Raw genomic sequence first — 17,736 nt, 5'->3', positions numbered from 1 at the left:
CACCACTATTATTCAACACAGTTTTAGAAGTTTTAACCACAGCAATCAGAGAAGAAAAAGAAATAAAAGGAACCCAAATTGGAAAAGAAGTAAAGCTGTCACTGTTTGCAAATGACATGATACTATACATTGAGCATCCTAAAGATGCTACCAGAAAACTACTAGAGCTAATCAATGAATTTGGTAAAGTAGCAGGATATAAAGTTAATGCACAGAAATCTCCTGCATTCCTATACACTAATGATGAAAAATCTGAAAGAGAAATTAAGGAAACACTCCCATTTACCACTGCAACAAAAAGAATAAAATACCTAAGAAAAAACCTACCTAAGGAGACAAAAGACCTGTATTCAGGAAACTATAAGATGCTGATGAAAAAAATTAAAGATGACCCAAACACATGGAGAGATATACCATGTTCTTGGATTGGAAGAATCAACATTGTGAAAATGACTATACTACCCAAAGCAATCTACAGGTTCAATGTAATCCCTATCAAACTACCAATGGCATTTTTCACAGAACTAGAACAAAAAATTCCACAATTTGTATGGAAATGCAACAGACCCCGAATAGCCAAAGCAATCTTGAGAAAGAAAAACGGAGCTGGAGGAATCAGACTCCCAGACTTCAGACTATACTACAAAGCTACAGTAATCAAGACAGTATGGTACTGGCACAAAAACAGAAATATAGATCAATGGAACAGGAAGCCCAGAGATATACCCACGCACATATGGTCACTGTATTTTTGAGAAAGGAGGCAAGAATATATAATGGAGAAAAGACAGCCTCTTCAGTAAGTGGTGCTGGGAAAACTGGACAGCTACATGTAAAAGAATGAAATTAGAACACTCCCTAACACCATACACAAAAATAAACTCAAAATGGATTAAAGACCTAAATGTAAGGCCAGACACTATCAAACTCTTAGAGGAAAACATAGGCAGAACACTCTATGACATACATCACAGCAAGATCCTTTTTGACCCACCTCTTAGAGAAATAAAAATAAAAACAAAAATAAACAAATGGGACCTAGTGAAACTTAAAAGCCTTTGCATAGCAAAGGAAACCATAAAAAAGACAACCCTCAGAATGGGCGAAAATATTTGCAAATGAAACAACTGACAAAGGATTAATCTCCAAAAGTTACAAGCAGCTCAATATAAAAAACCCAACCCAATCCAAAAATGGGCAGACGACCTAAATAGACATTTCTCCGAAGAAGAAATACAGATTGCCAACAAACACAAGAAAGGATACTCAACGTCACTAATCATTAGAGAAACGCAAATCAAAACTACAATGTGGTATCACCTCACACCAGTCAGAATGGCCATCATCAAAAAATCTACAAACAATAAATGCTGGAGAGGGTGTGGAGAAAAGGGAACCCTCTTGCACTGTTGGTGGGAATGTAAATTGATACAGCCACTATGGAGAACAGTATGGAGGTTCCTTAAAAAACTAAAAATAGAACGACCATATGATCCAGCAATCCCACTACTGGGCATATACCCTGAGAAAGCCATAATTCAAAAAGACACATGCACCCCAATGTTCATCGCAGCTCTATTTACAATAGCCAGGGCATGGAAGCAACCTAAGTGTCCATCAGCAGATGAATGGATAAAGAAAGTGTGGTACATATATACAATGGAATATTACTCAGCCATAAAAAGAAATGAAATTGAGTTATTTGTAGTGAGGTGGATGAACCTAGAGTCTGTCATACAGAATGAAGTAAGTCAGAAAGAGAAAAACAAATACTGTATGCTAACACATATATATGGAATCTTAAAAAAAATGGTTCTGAAGAAACTTGGGGCAGGACAGGAATAAAGACATAGATGTAGAGAATGGACTTGAGGACACGGGGAGGGGGAAGGGTAAGCTGGGACGAAGTGAGAGAGTGGCATGGACATATATACACTACCAAATGTAAAATAGCTAGCTAGTGGGAAGCAGCTGCATAGCACAGAGAGAGCAGCTCGGTGCTTTGTGACCACCTAGAGGGGTGGGATAGGGAAGGTGGGAGGGAGACACAAGAGGGAAGAGATATATGTATATGTACAGCTGATTCACTTTGTTATAAAGCAGAAACTAACACACCATTGTAAAGCAATTATATTCTAATAAAGGTGTAAAAAAAAAAGAATAGCAGAGGGGTACAGATAAATCTGTTTGATCCCATGAACTGGTCTTCCTTCTCTATGTGTGAATTCGGTATGTGAGTATCAAATAGTTAAATGTAAAGTCTGTGATGGTAAGGGAACACTTAACAGTTTCGAAAAGCAAAGCAGAGAACACATGCACTGATTTGTGGAGCCTAATAAAAATGAGATTTAAAAAAAAAAATCTTAAGGTCAACAGTCCGATTTCCTCTTGCGTCTCTTTATCTGTGGCCTCTGTCTCCTATGCATACCAAAAGTCCTATTCCAAAAATAAATATCAACAGGTGGATAGTTCTTTATTTTCTAATTTTCAAATAAAATGATTTTAGAATATAAATACAAAATCCCCTTACCTCTGCAAAATTCTATAATAAATAATGCTACAGATATGGAAGGAGACCTCAGCTGATCAACCCAGCTCCTTTAATAACCAAAATGAGCCCATGTGGCTCCAAATCGCTGTTCACCTCCACATTTTAAGATGAAAATAGGTTTAGTTCAAAGCAAGTGATTTAAAGCTTTGTTTCTCCTCAGCTCCCTTGCACACCGGATTTACCTCATCACCTGCACTCATTACCCATGGGATTTGGCAGTTCATTTCATCAGTCTTCACCTTTCTTCAAAAGTCTAAAACCGATGATCAAAAACTAGAGATGAAGCATACAAGACAGATGGAGGGACTTTCCTGGTGGCGCAGTGGTTAATAACCTACCCCCCCAATGCAGGGGACATGGGTTCAATCCCTGGTCAGGGAACTAGATCCCACATGCATGCTGCAACTGAGGAGCCCACGAGCCGCAACTAAGGAGTCTACCGGCTGCAACTAAAGGAGCTGGCGAGCCACAACTAAGGAGCCTGCCTGCCACAGCTAAGACCTGGCACAACCAAAATAAATAAAATTATAAAAAAAAAAGAAAAAGCCAAATGGAAAGCAAGTAGCTGAATTAATACAACAAATACCAACCAAGTATTTACTACATGCCAAGGTCCATATGAGGTGCTGTGTGTATAGAGGTGAGTAAAACAAACCCCCTACCTTAAATGGGGCTCACAGTCTAATAAGGAAGATGAATGTGAGCATGCAAACAGATGTTTGTCCAGTTAGTACAAAATGATGAGTAGCAAAATGGGAGCAAAATAGGGTGCTGAGCAAGAAAAGAACACGACAGAGAAACTCGCACACATGTACAAAGAGACAAGTACACGAATGTCTACTTTCCGTAATAGTGAAATACCGACAACAACCTAAATGACCATCACTAGGGAAATGGAAAAATAAATTGCAGAATATTCATATGATGGAATACTACAGAGCAGTTCAAATGAATGATTAGATCTATATGTATCAACATGGATATACTTCAAAAATATAAACGTTGAGAGAAAAAAGCAAGTTGCAAACTCAAATATGACACGTCATTTACATAAGTTAAGTGGGTACATTTCAAAGGTAAGAAAAGCATACCAAATGGAAAGCTACATATCAGCTTCACAAAAGCAGCTGCCTGTGGAGAGGTAAAGAGGAGACGAGGGAAGGGGAGGCACGCAGAGGATGCTGACTATCTGTAAGGCTTTCATTTAAAGAAAAGCTGAAGCAATTATAAGAAAATCTTAACATGTATTAGTTCTGGGAGATGGCTACACGAATATGTTACTTTACTCTATAAAAATTAATAGGAAAAAAGAAAAACAATTTTTTTTAATTTAAAAATGAGAGAAGGAAGTGGGGTGAATGGACCAATTTAGGCAGAGGACCAAGAAGGTGCCGTATAAGCCAAGACCAGAGGAGAGAGGAAAACACAAACTTGCACCAAGCTGGGGAGAAGCATTCCAGGCAGTGGCACCCAGAGCATGAGGGCTCTGCAGAGGGACAGAAGTGAACATGTGTGCGCAACTCAAAGAAAACGTAGCCCCAGGGGGCTGCAGCAAAGCTGGGGTGGGGAGTGCAGGGGGTCATTAGCAGGGAAAGTGACCGGAGAGGTGAAGCGACCCATGGAGGACCTGGGAGGCCATGGTGAACTGAGATGGAAGCCACTGGAAAGGACATGATGCAATCACACATAAAAAATACAGATCACCTGCTGTGTGGAGAACTGATCAAAGGCAAGAGTGGAAGGGAAACACCAATGGGAGGCTGCTGCGGTGATCCTGGCCAGAGACGGTGCGGTCTGAACTAGGAGACAGGGTGGAAGTGCCAATGGGGAGACACGGATGAATCTGGGTATACTGAAGGTAAGGTTGGCAGGACTTAAAACTAACTGCATCTTAGGACTGGGCTAAGAAGTGATAGGAAAGACAACTATTTCTTAAATATTATAAAAATGGCTGGTGTTTGCCACTTAGGGTCCACTACTAGATGTTACTGAAGGACATGATAAAACACTCCAGGCTCCGGAATCTACTTAGTAAAAATAAACGAAAAAACTTAAACTCGTGAACATCAAACTCTTAAGAGTAAATGTAAGGATCAGCTGAGGTCATTAAGTTAAAGAGTGAGGAAGGTCAGGTTAGATCACTCAGGGGAAGTGAGTTTTCAGAAAGACTGAAAGAGCAGAAACTAGTGATGTGGGTGGACAAAGGCACAAAAAGCAGAAGAAACAACAAGTAAAAACACAAAATAGAAAATAATTTGGCAAACAGCCGACAAATTGGTCTTATAAGAGTAGACGTTCAGGCATTCAAGTGAGAGAAAAATGCAGACAGGGTAAGAATGGGTCTGGAGGGCAGCCACCGCTGCTAAGGTGTTAGATTTTCAGGTCACGTTTACTGAGCGCTTATTATGTATCAAACGCTGAATCGAAGCATTAACACACACCATCTCAGTTCATTCTCCCAACAACGTCGCTGGGGAATTACCATGACTAAAAATGAGGAAGCTGAGGCTCAGAGAGGTTATATAACCAGCCAGGCTGCGCGTACCTGGGAAGCTGGGGGGCAGGGGGGGCTGGAGGCGGCAGGCAGGGTGGGGAGAGCAGGGAGCGTGGGACCCCCAGGCGTAGGCCTGGATTCCAGGGCTGCCACTTAGTTGAGGCATTTCACAAGCTACTTCTCTGGGTCTCACATCCCTCATCTATGAACTGGGGAGAATTAAAATATCTAACCACAGCAATTCTGGTCGCCGCCACCGCTGCACGCATACAGCACCAGCTGAAGTCAATGATCACCTCAGTGTCCCCCAAATTTTCAAAGCTATCACCTGTGTCTCTTGCTGACAGTCACCCACCACCTCCCTGAGACACTCTTCCCTGGCTCCCACGACACCTTGTGTTCCTGCTTTTCTCCTTCTGTGGTGGCCTCCTCCAAGCCATTCCACACTGGGGATCCGTAAGACAGCGTCCTTCCTACACCCACTTCTCTTTCTACTCTCTCCTCTCCCAAAGTAATCCCATCCATGTCCATGTTTTAATTTACGTCAATTCGCCAATGACGCCCAAATTTATATCGCATCGTGCCACCTCAAAATTAACATGTCCAACATCAGACTGCTCATCCTTCCCTCCCCTGGCCCCAAACCCAGGCATCTTCCAACACTCCTCACCTCAGTGAAAGGCTTGCCATCCATCAGCCTGCACAACTCAGAAGGCCAGGAGTTATCCTGAAGTTGTCCTGGATACTTTCCCCATCCTAAGCCCAATATCCAAGCTGCCACCAGGTTCTACTGGTTTTTCTTCTCTCACATGTCTCTCATATCTGCACCTTCTCCCTCTCCCAGCTGCCATCACGCCAGCCAAGCTACCACCATTGCTTGCCTGGAATACCTTAATAAGAGCCTACTAACTAGTTTCCCTCATCCACGCTGACCCTTCCAATCCACTCAGCCAGAGCGATGGTCTCAAAATGCAAACGGGAGCCAATCCCTCCACCGCACGAAGGACCTGCTAATGTCCACCCCCTGCTCAACATGGCCGGCAAGGCCCACATGGTGTGACCCTGTCCTCTCCAGACTCGCCTCCCATCACTCCCCGCTTCCTCTCTACGTCCAGGCTACAGCAGCCTTCCCTCAGTTCCTTGACCACACAATGCTTCCACCCACCACAGGACCTCTGCACAAGGCATCCGTCACCCTGGAATGCTGATCCCTGTAACCCTTTAGCTTGTTAACTCCAGCATCCAGCACACACTTTTCTGATCTCAGCTCAAGTGTCACATGCTCAGGAAACCTCTGATTCTTCAGTCTGGGAGCTTTGATTCTTCAGAGGGCCTTTGTTAGCAGCACTCAGAAACTCCCATTCCTTTTCTTAGCTCTTATTTTCTCCTGGGTCGGCATGATTATTCATTGGACAATTTGCTTAATGGCTCTCCCCAACCAGAATGAAAACCCCATGAGGACAAGATCGTTGAACATTTAAATTTATCACTGTATCCCCAACACACCAGCACCAGGCCCAACACCTGGTAGGGGTTTGGTGCCTTCCTCTGCATTGTGACAAGAAACCATGGTGCCCAGGCTTTCCTAGGTTAAGGTGCTTTGTAACTGGGGGACAGGGCAGTAGCCATCGTCAACTAGCACGCTCTGGCACATGAAAACACAGAGGCTCACAGGGACCGACTTGCTCAAAGCCAAACAAAGCAAACACGCAGTGAGCATGGCACCCGTGTTTCCAGTCCAGGCTTCCTCCAGCACATATTCAGGCTTTTCCGCGTGGGTTTTCACCTACTGCAGATCCTTTGTCTTGCTTACTACTAAGGAATCATGAGTTTGGCCTCCTGAGCTCTAGCTCTAGTTTTACTGGAATCATTACCTAGGCTTTCATCTCAAGCCTACAGGTCACAAGCAATGTCATCTGTCTCCATTTCCCTCCATGGGACAGACTCAGCAAATATTACTGGAAGAATTTCTGGCTATGAGGCAAGAATCAGTAATTGAATTAAATATATTCACCTGCTCTAAGCCAAGCTTCTGAAAACAAGTTATTTTTTTCTGCCCTGTCAGGACATGATTAAAGAAGAAATATCTGGATCTTTCGTGTGATTCAATGATCAGCTGTCCATCGCATCAGGCCATGCAATCCAACTTGAATAGAACATACATCCTACCCTGTTGGCCAGTGCACGGAAGTATTACACGTGGCCTTATGAACAATGCACATTATTAATAGCCCATGAGCTTATTCTTTTCCCCAAGTGCTCCCTCCTCAACCCTCCTCCTCCCTGCCTGCGGAAGGCACACCACCCTCCTGCACAGGGCTGAAAATATAGTCTGTGGCTAAGTCAGCAGGGTGAAAAGCCCCTGAAACAAATATAGCCAAATGTCTGACACTCCAAATTATGACAGAAACCTAATATCTTTGCTCCACTCCCATCCCCACTCAACTCTTAGCCCTGAGGCAAACACTCTCATCACTAGCCTCAAAAGAACAAATCTTTTCTTAAATGTAAAACAACAAAGGCAATAAAAATAAGTAATAGAAAACAAAACCCAAACCTGAAAAGAACAATTAGTAATCCCAAACACCACACTCAAGTCATTTCTGGAAATCCCTCGTGCTCTGTTGTTCTTTTAAAAATGCAAGTAGAGATTGGCTTCAGTTACATTCTATGTCATTTCGCTTTTTAAACGAGGGAGGGAACCCTCAAAGAAAAAATTTAAATTCTGAGACTCTAATACATTCAAGTGTACAAGTGACACCAGCCCATTCACCCACCAAAATTAATAATAAAAAGGAGACAAGGACAGCTGTACAACCCGACACTGGCACTAAATTTCAAAGTATGTACAAAATCTCTAAAGCAATGACTACAGGGCTCAGGAATCTCTGGCTTAAAATCAAACAGCTTCTTAGCACATACACACATACATAAAGCCATCCTTCTCCCCGCCTTCCAAAACTCCCACAACTTACCAAACTCGGCTCACTGTAATTTCACACCGTATTTATGATATGGCAAATTGACACAGGCTCATGCTGCCTACCGAAATGATGAAACGCAAACAGAAGGCACTAATTCTATTAGTCTGCTCTCAGTTAACCAGTCCTGAGCCATAATAAACCCAACCAGCTTGTTCTGTTTTTAAATTTGAGATGGATTTGTCTCTGAAGGGCCTGACTGTACTGCTGGGAAGAGCACACACAAGCCACCAGACGGCGCGGGCTGCCAAAAGCAGGTTCTTCCAATTAACACGGAGTGTCCCTGGCATGGCTGAAGCCAGGAGATGGTGCGGTGACATCTTGTACATCATCAGACTCAAACGCTGGGGCGGCTGATCCATTTGGGGGATGGGGAAATCTGCAAGGTTGCCGAGTGCAACCACATCACCCATAAATCTACTACCTGGGTGGATGAGGAAAGGAAAATCTGGAGAAAAGATCAATATTTTTGGCTTGCAGTGATCCTTTCTCTACAAACCATCTGTATCCACAATCTGTGAAGGGGGGTGGACATGGGAGGAAAAAAAATAAAGTTATAGGATATTTTCCCCTTTCCTTAAGAGTAGCATTGTCCAGGAAATTACCTAGGCAGACTGACTGTGGATCCAGACAATTAAACCTTACGCCAGTTTCTGTGCCACTGGTGAATAGTGGTTAATAACTTCACACTTTTCTTTTTGTGTCTTAACGAGGGAATGGCACTTTCGAAATCATTACTGCTCTGTCATCTTGGTTCACTGCCAAAGCAATGAGCTGTAGAACACCTGGCAAATAACACGCGGCTCGTGAAAAAGAAACATACACCAAAACAGGTTTATAGAAAATGTTCACATATGTAGAAAGAGGAATGAGTTTGGGTTAACAGAAAATCACTCACTGTGGCGAGGGGTGGGGAAGAAAGGAAGAGGTTTCCAGGCCTCAGTTTCTGTGATTCGAGTCAGAGTAATGAAACTCAATCTGAGCAGAGATCAGCGGCGCCGACACAAAGTTAGTCCTATAGTATTTATCTCCTCATCCTCAGTCACACTCCCAGTGGGTTCAGTAATTAAATGGGCAAAATGTCGGGGCAAAAATACCATCCCTGCCTTCGCAAATGAGAGTGGCCCAGTAAAAACGTATAAAGTAGCCTTTTTCTTATTCTGAGTATCCAGGCCATTCTTATAAACTCAAATAAGGCTTAAATATCAAGATCCTATATCACAAAATGCATCTCCTCCACACCCACCCATCTATAACTGCAGAAACTACGAGACCAGCATGATCCCAGAGTCACAGCAAACTAGCACACACTCTGTGGGGCACGGGGCTAGGTGCTGGGGTGGGGGTGGGGGACATCAAAATACAGACATAGTGATCCCCGACAAACCAAACGCAAGTAGAGACTGGAGAATATAGAAACAATTTGAGGCTGCAGGCTTTTCTCTTCTTTCCTTTTTTGGTCCATTAAGAGAAAAATTTTAAGTATTCATACTAGTTTTTACAGACCCATTATGAAATCTAGGTGTAAAACTACCAACATGTGGGTTTTTAAAAGACCCTAATTTAGACTGAGAATAAGGAAATTCCACCTTCTTTAATGAAATAAACCATGGCATTCTGAAGACAAGGGAGGCCAGCCCCCACAGCCCCAGGACCACCTGTCACCGCCGCTGACACCCAGGAGGTACATGTGAGGACGGGTGCGAGGCACTTCTTTCTGACAAAAGACTTGCTCACAGACCCAGCCCGGTTCACAGGCAGGACTTGACCCTGTCTCCCTCTTCCCAGCTACCTCTAACATCAACCGCCTGTTTGCTCCTAAACCTATACACTGCAACGTTCAAAACCCAAAGAGCACATGAAGGCAGATGTCCAGGCATCTTGGAGGGGATAGGTTCCAAACATTGAGAGGGATAACGTTCTTCTGAATTTCTTTTTGAAAGTCTAAAGTTTTAGCCATTTTGAAAGAAATATTATGTGTGTTCAAGTAGTACATAAATTCAAACCAGGCCTAAATGTAACCCACTTATTTATAGAGTGCAATACCGTGTTCATACAGCATAGATTATTCTATATACTTGAAATTTTTTTGTCATTGCATTTCTCTCAAATTATTGAAGGTCTAATTTATCATAATTTGAACTGGCCTTCCATAGGGTATCTCCAAGGTGTTTCCTCTTCTTAGCTTTATATTTACCAACATTACTTTCACCAATTTCAGAAAGGATACAGACAAAGGGACAAGCAAATATAGATGTTAATTAGTAAAAGTTCACCCATATAAATAATCTGCAGTTAAGATGCCACTTACTCAACAGAAAACAGGTGTTTCTATAGAAGTTAAAGGTATATAAAAAGAACCTCGGCTCTAAATTTGCTATTAATTTGTACTATGAAGAATTTCAACTCATTACATCTGAATTACCACCAATTCTGAATTAGTAGATGTGAATTAATAAAGTTGAATAGTATGAAGAACTGCCAAGAATTTAGAACCCAAACATCCCTGAAATACAACAATAAAAACGGAATTTAAAGTTTCTCTGGCTTAGAATATTATAATGTAAACAACTTCAAAGTGGTAAGTAATCTGTAACCACTGAAAAAGGATATTGCTTTTTTTAACGTAAAATATATTCTGCCAAAATATATTAAACCTTCACTTTCAGCCTTAAGAGAAATTATCTTCTTATATAAAAAAAAATCAAAATGTTAGTAGGTCAGCTGAAGTTAAAAGTAGTCTTAATGGTGGCTATTAAATCCTAGAGACAGAACTCTTCCCCTCCTACCACCCACACAGTTTCCATGAGTCTGGTCTGGCAAGAAAATTCTTTATACTGCCATGTTTTAGGTAACAAAATCATACGTTTTTAAGACTAAAGTGTCCCCTCAACCTACGAGGGCAGAAATGAAGAAATATAAGAACCACCAATTCTTTAGCATTTTTGCATCATGGTGCCCTTTGAGAATCTCTTAAATGCTATGCACCCTTTTCCCCAAAAAAGCACACACATGCACAGACACATAAAATGTCACAAAGAACTTGAGGAGTCACAGACATTCGCTCTGCTTCTATGAGAAGTTCTCATATGACAATATAAACAGATAAAACTTGAAAATCTATGTTTTTTTAGATGTCCGAAAGATTGCTTTCCTTCCTTCTTACTACCTTGAGTGTACTTTCCTCTACTTTCACCCACTGTGACTGATGCTGTTAGAAATGAGAGTGACTTTTCTATTATACGTGACTCTCTTTTAGACCAGAGGTCCACCAATCTTTTTCTGTAAAGGGCCAGAAAGTACATATTTTAGGCTTTGCAGGGCATTCAGGCTCTCTGGGCACTAATCAATTCTGCCATTGTAACAGAACACAAGTGCAGCCATAAACAAGTGGGTGTGGCTGTGTCCCAACAAAATTTTATTTACACAAAACAAGCAGTGGACAGGAGTTAGCCCTGGAGTTCTAGGTTCTCGACCCCTGGAATAGAAGAATAGGTTCAACAACTCCACAGGAAGCAAAAAGACAAATAGAGTTAGATCCCTAACTTATACGATCCCTAAAAATAATTCCCAGAAGGGTTTAAGACCTGAATAAGAACCAAAGCTTGCAACTTTTAGAAGGAAATAAGAGAGAATGTCTATGTCACTGAAGGAGGGAAAGGTTTCTTAAGAAAAAAAACAACACAGTGTACAAGGGGGAAAAAACCAAATATTTGACAATAAATTTAAAAACTTCTGCACAAGAAAAGACCACATATAAAGTTAAAAAGATAAGTCACAGACTAAAAGATATCTGCAACAAAAATGACCGAAAAAGAACCAGCCTTTGAATAACTAAGAAGAAATACTAAGAGACATACAACCCAGCGAAATAGGACCTATATGCGCACAGGCAAATCACACTGAAAAGAAGAAAACTGAAGAGTTAAAACACATGAAAGGATGCTCACCTTAACTAATACTTGGGGAAATGCAAATTAAAATCACAATGAGATACCACTTCACACTCACGAGACTGGCAAAAATTTTTAATTCTGATAATAACAAATGCAGGCAAAGGTGTGGAACACTAAGGATGATGCAACAAGCATGTTTACAAGTATCTAAGAAGTCTAAAAATCCCTCAGTAGAAAAATAAACAACAAATTCAAAAAGGTAAAATTGTATATCAAAATTATTCCCAACTGTTTTTAAATTAACCTCTGATTCTGTGACGGAGGGAGTCATGTATTGTAGTCCCATGGCCATAAATATGAATTTAGCTATTTGAAAGAATTAACTCGCTATGATAAATTAAATGACTGCTCCTACCAATAACATGCCATACTGCTTGCAGATGTGCAAACTCCACTCTTAGTAATACGCTAGAGAAACTCTCACACATGTGGCACTGTCTACTATAGCACCATTCGCAACAGCAAAAAAGTAAAAGAAGTGAAAATGAGGAAAGCTAAAAAGATGGCCAATGGGAGAATAAAAAAGATCCTGTGCTGTATTTATTCACTGAAATATTACACAATAGGTAACATGAATAAATCAAGTCTAAAAATGTATCAACATGGACATACTTAAAAATTGGTATACAGAGTAGGGATTTTCCCATACTTTTCTTTTGGCAAACTGCAAAAAATATGATAGCATGACACATAAATGGTAAAAACTTGTAAGGCACCACGTGTATAGGTACACGTATTTGTTGTAAAAGCAAAAATCCCTGGGCAAGAAGGACAAAACCAACCCGGAGGGAGCAGTTACCTTGGAAGAAGAAAAGAAAAAAATGAGTGACGGTGGGGAGGAAAGGGTCTTTAGCTGTCTCTACAATATTTTATCGCATTTAATTTTTTAAAACTAGGCTTTTTTAAGAAAAAAGATTGGAAAAGTGAAATTTTTGCTTATTTCTAGATAAAGTTGAAAGTCTCCTTTAGCACTCAATTATAAGATTCTGTATATTCACTCATTCTCTTTTGCCGCTGACATCAACAAAGGCTACAGCCCTCCATCCCAGGGCCATTCTGAAGGGCTCCTGACAGGTGCTAGCACATGGCCAAGAGACTCCCAGGAAGGCTTGCCCTGGGCTTGACTGCAATGTTTTCATGCAATGATTTGGACACATTTTCTAAATGCACAAATTTCAGCTCCAAACACAATTGAAAGCTAGGCAGTCTACAACTGATTGGCAAGCAGGCTGGCAAAGACTCACTTTAGCCTACTGGGTGAGAAAATGAAAAAGCATGGGCTCTACACCCAAACATTAGAGCATGCATTCACTTTAAAATGCAATCAGAAATCCAGACCAAAAATCATTTTCTCAAGGGCACAGAAATAACAGAGTGCAGAAATAAGACAATACCAGTGTCAGTAAGCAGTAATTATTCCATAAAGACAAATATTACCATTACACTACGGATTATGCAATGAGTATGCTTATAAGTATAGAGTAAGTTTTAAATCCCTCAAAAAAACCCCAACAAATTCAAAGAGGCAAAATTACACATCAAAATCATTTCAGTTCTCTTTAGATTAGCCTGATACTGTGACCAAGGGAGTCATGGATTGTAGCCCCATGGCCAGAAGTGTGAATTGAGCTCTCTGATAGAAGAATTAGCTTGCTATGATACATAAAATGATTGTTCTTATCAATAAAACTTTTTATTCAAAGACTGTCACTATTTAAACACTAAATACACTAGACTATTACAATCCTTTGGTCCTTTCTTTAATAATTTCAAAATTAATAAAAGTCAAAAATTTGGACAGATCTGTGTCACTAAATGGCTTTCACTATTGTTCACAGAATAAAACCCTTAATTGATTAATGATCTCAGGGTGTCTATCGCCATCTAGTGAAAAATCAGTTCAATTACCACACCAGTCACTTGACTACCTAGTCTGTTTTCTCTGTGATTTAAAATATATGTCCACTTACTGCTACCAACTTGCTCAGTATCTTTTTTATGTCTCCCTACACATACATTGAGAATAAACACAAATACAGATGGTATTTATATAGACTCACTTTCGAGTTATCTGTCAACTAGGTTTCCATATTACTTCTCTGGAAACATTGAGTTCATTATTTTTAAATAACTTGCACACCATGAGGTCCCTCATACAATTCTTTAACCATTAACTAATTCCTCTACCACCGAGCAATTAAAAATCATAGAAGAGTTTAAGTGTGAAAGATCACACCTGGGAAAAGACAATATTGATGTCCATTTGACACAACTATTAGCATTTTTATTATAAACCTGTTTTTAAAAGTACAATTAGTAATTACTCTGAGTACTCTAGCAGCCATAATACATTTGATTACAGAAATTATTAGGTCACCAGAGCCAAACCTGCATGATTCCAACAAACTGAGCACACACAAAACAGACTTAAAAATAAAAAGGGCGGGGGGGGGGGCGTTAAGGCCTCCCCAGACTGTGTATTAATCTATATTCAAGTGCAAAATTTTATAATCTTTTTCAGACAACATGCTACCAGGTTTCCTTCTCATTAATTTCCAATTGAACCTTAATCTAATTTATCCCACAAGGACTTTAAAAGCAATCAACTTCTAGGATTTTCAGGTTACTATATTACTTGGTCTACTCTTAGTACAAAAAAGATAAGTTCGGTAAGTTACAAAGATATTCCAAAAGCTCGGCAAACTGACTCTCATTTTACACTTCGCTTCTCCTACCTCTAATAATCAAGAGATGCTTGAACTCACAAAGACCTAATAGTACGTACGGAAAAAAACAGTAAACCCAAAGACAGATTATCACATAAAATACTTCCATCCGCCAGTGCTAATAATTATCATCAATACGTTACAATCATTTTTATTATAGGAAATAATTTCTGTACGTGGCTTTGAATCCTCTTCTAGAATAAGATTTCCAGGAAGCAACTGTGTAATTATTATTTCTCATTAACCTCACATTACTTTAAAGGCCCATTTCCCACCGTTGTATTTTTTATTTGTGGGAAGGAGCAAAGGGGAAAGAGACAAAGGGAAGCAGAAGCCAAGAACTTAAATCACATATGATTATTTCTAGATTTGTCTGAAGTTCTTTGTTTTTTAGTGGGAAGAGTAGGGTTTTTTTAAAATAGTTTAGAAAGATTTGTTGTTATATTTTAAATAAGAGAAAAATAAAAATTGAGTTTAAATTCCCCATTAAAAATCGAGCTAACCAAAAATATTGCCGTTAAAGTACAATGGATTAGGGGAGTTGGGGGAGATTATTGGACAAATTTGGGGCTTATCATTATCAACAGTGCCCTTTTAAGCTTGTGGATTTCTGAGCCAATGCAGAAAATGTTAACAACAGGGATTTCCCAACAGCAAGAGGCACTCTCCAAGGGAGTAAATTGTCAACTACTGCCTCTCATGAGAAACTTAAGAGTAATCTTGATCCAATCCCAATAGTCAACCCATGTATTATCACCCAGTTGGGGCATAGTGAGTGCACTTCCTAATACAAAAATAAGATGGTATTCTATCAGAAGCCACTGGATACATACAGAGAAATAAAATTTAAATAATTTTAAAGTAAACTTGGCCAAAGAAACTGAAAACATCCTTTCCTCACTTCAATGAGCCCCTAAAACACCTGTATCTTCTCAAGTAAAAAAGGCCTATGTCGGGCTTCCATGGTGGCGCAGTGGTTGGGGGTCCGCCTGCCGATGCAGGCGACGCAGGTTCGTGCCCCGGTCCGGGAGGACCCCACGTGCCGCGGAGCGGCTGGACCCGTGGGCCATGGCCGCTGGGCCTGCGCGTCCGGAGCCTGTGCTCCGCGACAGGAGAGGCCACAGCGGTGAGGGGCACGCGTACGGCAAAAAAAAAGGCCTATGTCTTGAGATGAGTATCAAAAAAAACGTTCTTCTAGGAATAAGGGCAGAATATAAAGCAACAGGAGAGCCATCCTGAGATGGAGCAGACAACCCCCATGTAGCAAAAGCCTTACAGTCAGGAAGAGCTGGATTCCCATCCAAAAAAGTCACTTGTTACACTTCACCTCTTTCAGTTTATTAGCTTCGTCATCTGCAAAATTGGAACACTCTTGCCTATATCGATTGATTCTTATGGGGTCTTAAGGAAATAATGCATCTGAAAGCTTCTCGCATAATGCTGGTGTCCAATACAAGTGTCCTTCCTTACTGTGCCCTCAGTGGAGTGAAAGCGGGCTCCCAACAGAAGAGCACCTCTCAATATCCTGTTCGTTTCATGCCAGCTAGATCTGCACTGTCCAATACAGCAGCCACTAGCCACATGTGGATATGTGAGGTTAAATTTATTTTAATTATCATTAAATAAAACTCAAAATCCACTTCGTCAGCCAGCCATCAGGTGCTCACTAGCCACTTGGGGCTTGCGGCTATCGCACTGGGTATTGCAGATGGAGAACGTTTTCATCACCTCAGAGTGCTATTAGACAGTCCTGATCTAGGCTCTAAGCAGGGGTTAGCATTTTTTTTTTTTCTGAAAAGGGCCAGATAGTAAATATTTTAGGCTTTGCAGGTCATGCAAGTCTCCACCTTGACTACTCAACTTTGCCGCTGTACTTGCAAAAGCAACTATAGATGATACTTCAACGAATGAGTATGACTGTGTGCCAATAAAAGTTTACTTATAAAAATAGGTGGCGGGCTGGATTGGGCCCATGGGCTGTAGTGTGCCGAACTCTACTCTAAGAGTACTCTGAGTCCACGCTCCCAGCATGAGCGTTCTGCCCATAACCACTACCTCCGTAAGACCGAGTAGTCTTAAATCCACTGACAGAAATCAGTATTTTACTGGAGTTAAATGGAATATAATATTTAACATAACTGTTCTTTTACAAACTAAGGAAAAGCCATGCACGTGGTGCTAAAGCAAATGAAGCTTTTAGTGTTTACAAAGGGACAGTACCTCAAATCCGTTTGGTATCTGGCCCATGTTTCTAAAACCAATTACCCTCAATCTATAACTCCAGTCCCGATATATTCCTGACACTGGGGACTTGAACTGATACATCCAGCTGCCTACTTAACATGCCTACAGATCTATTACAAGCCTCAAAGGTAACATATCCAAGATAAAACTTAATCTTTCTCCCTCAGATTTCTCCTTCTTAATAAATGGTTCTACTAGCTAACCAGCTAGAAGACAAAAATGGAGGCATCCTCCTTGATTTCTTCTTTTCCCTCACACTCCAACCTAATATATCTGCAAAAAAAAAAAACTAGCTCCCTTATGTCGCTTAGTTCTCATTCATGTTAGCTCCTAAAGAAGCCTTCCCTGACCAAGCTAAACTAGCCAGCCATCTTAACATTGTTTAGCCCTCCACCCTGTTTACTTATCTGCACAGCATTACTTCTATCATATTCTCTTACGTTTTGTATTTGTTTATGCACTTATTTAGACTCTGTTTTCCTGAATGACGCTCTCCCCACCCCAAGCCCCTCTACACCCCCTGCCCTAGGCAGAATGTGAGGCTCACGATGCAGGGACTTTTTACGTCTTGCTCAACACTCTATCCACAGTACCTAGAATAATCCATGGCACACAGTGGATGCTCAATAAATAAATACACACACGCACACAAAATGTACGAATGAATGAATCCTTACTTAAAAAGCATATCTGTCTCAAATTTGTCCTAAGAAAGGGATACTTGAAGCTATATAACTAAGCAATAAACTTTTTGGCTCTCCTACCCCATAACATGTTTAGTTTA

The 17,736-nt window shown here is 40.7% G+C and overlaps 1 protein-coding gene across 4 annotated transcripts in view; it reads right to left on the bottom strand.

Moving 5' to 3' along the window:
* The window catches only part of POLA1 (DNA polymerase alpha 1, catalytic subunit), a 305,604-nt gene that overhangs the window by 219,323 nt on the left and 68,545 nt on the right, over positions 1-17,736 (bottom strand). The gene's annotated exons all lie outside the window — the stretch shown is intronic.

The sequence above is a fragment of the Orcinus orca genome, chromosome X (assembly GCF_937001465.1).
Source record: "Orcinus orca chromosome X, mOrcOrc1.1, whole genome shotgun sequence".
NCBI classification, from domain to species: Eukaryota; Metazoa; Chordata; class Mammalia; order Artiodactyla; family Delphinidae; genus Orcinus; species Orcinus orca.
This window is presented reverse-complemented; position numbering and strand designations above follow the sequence as displayed.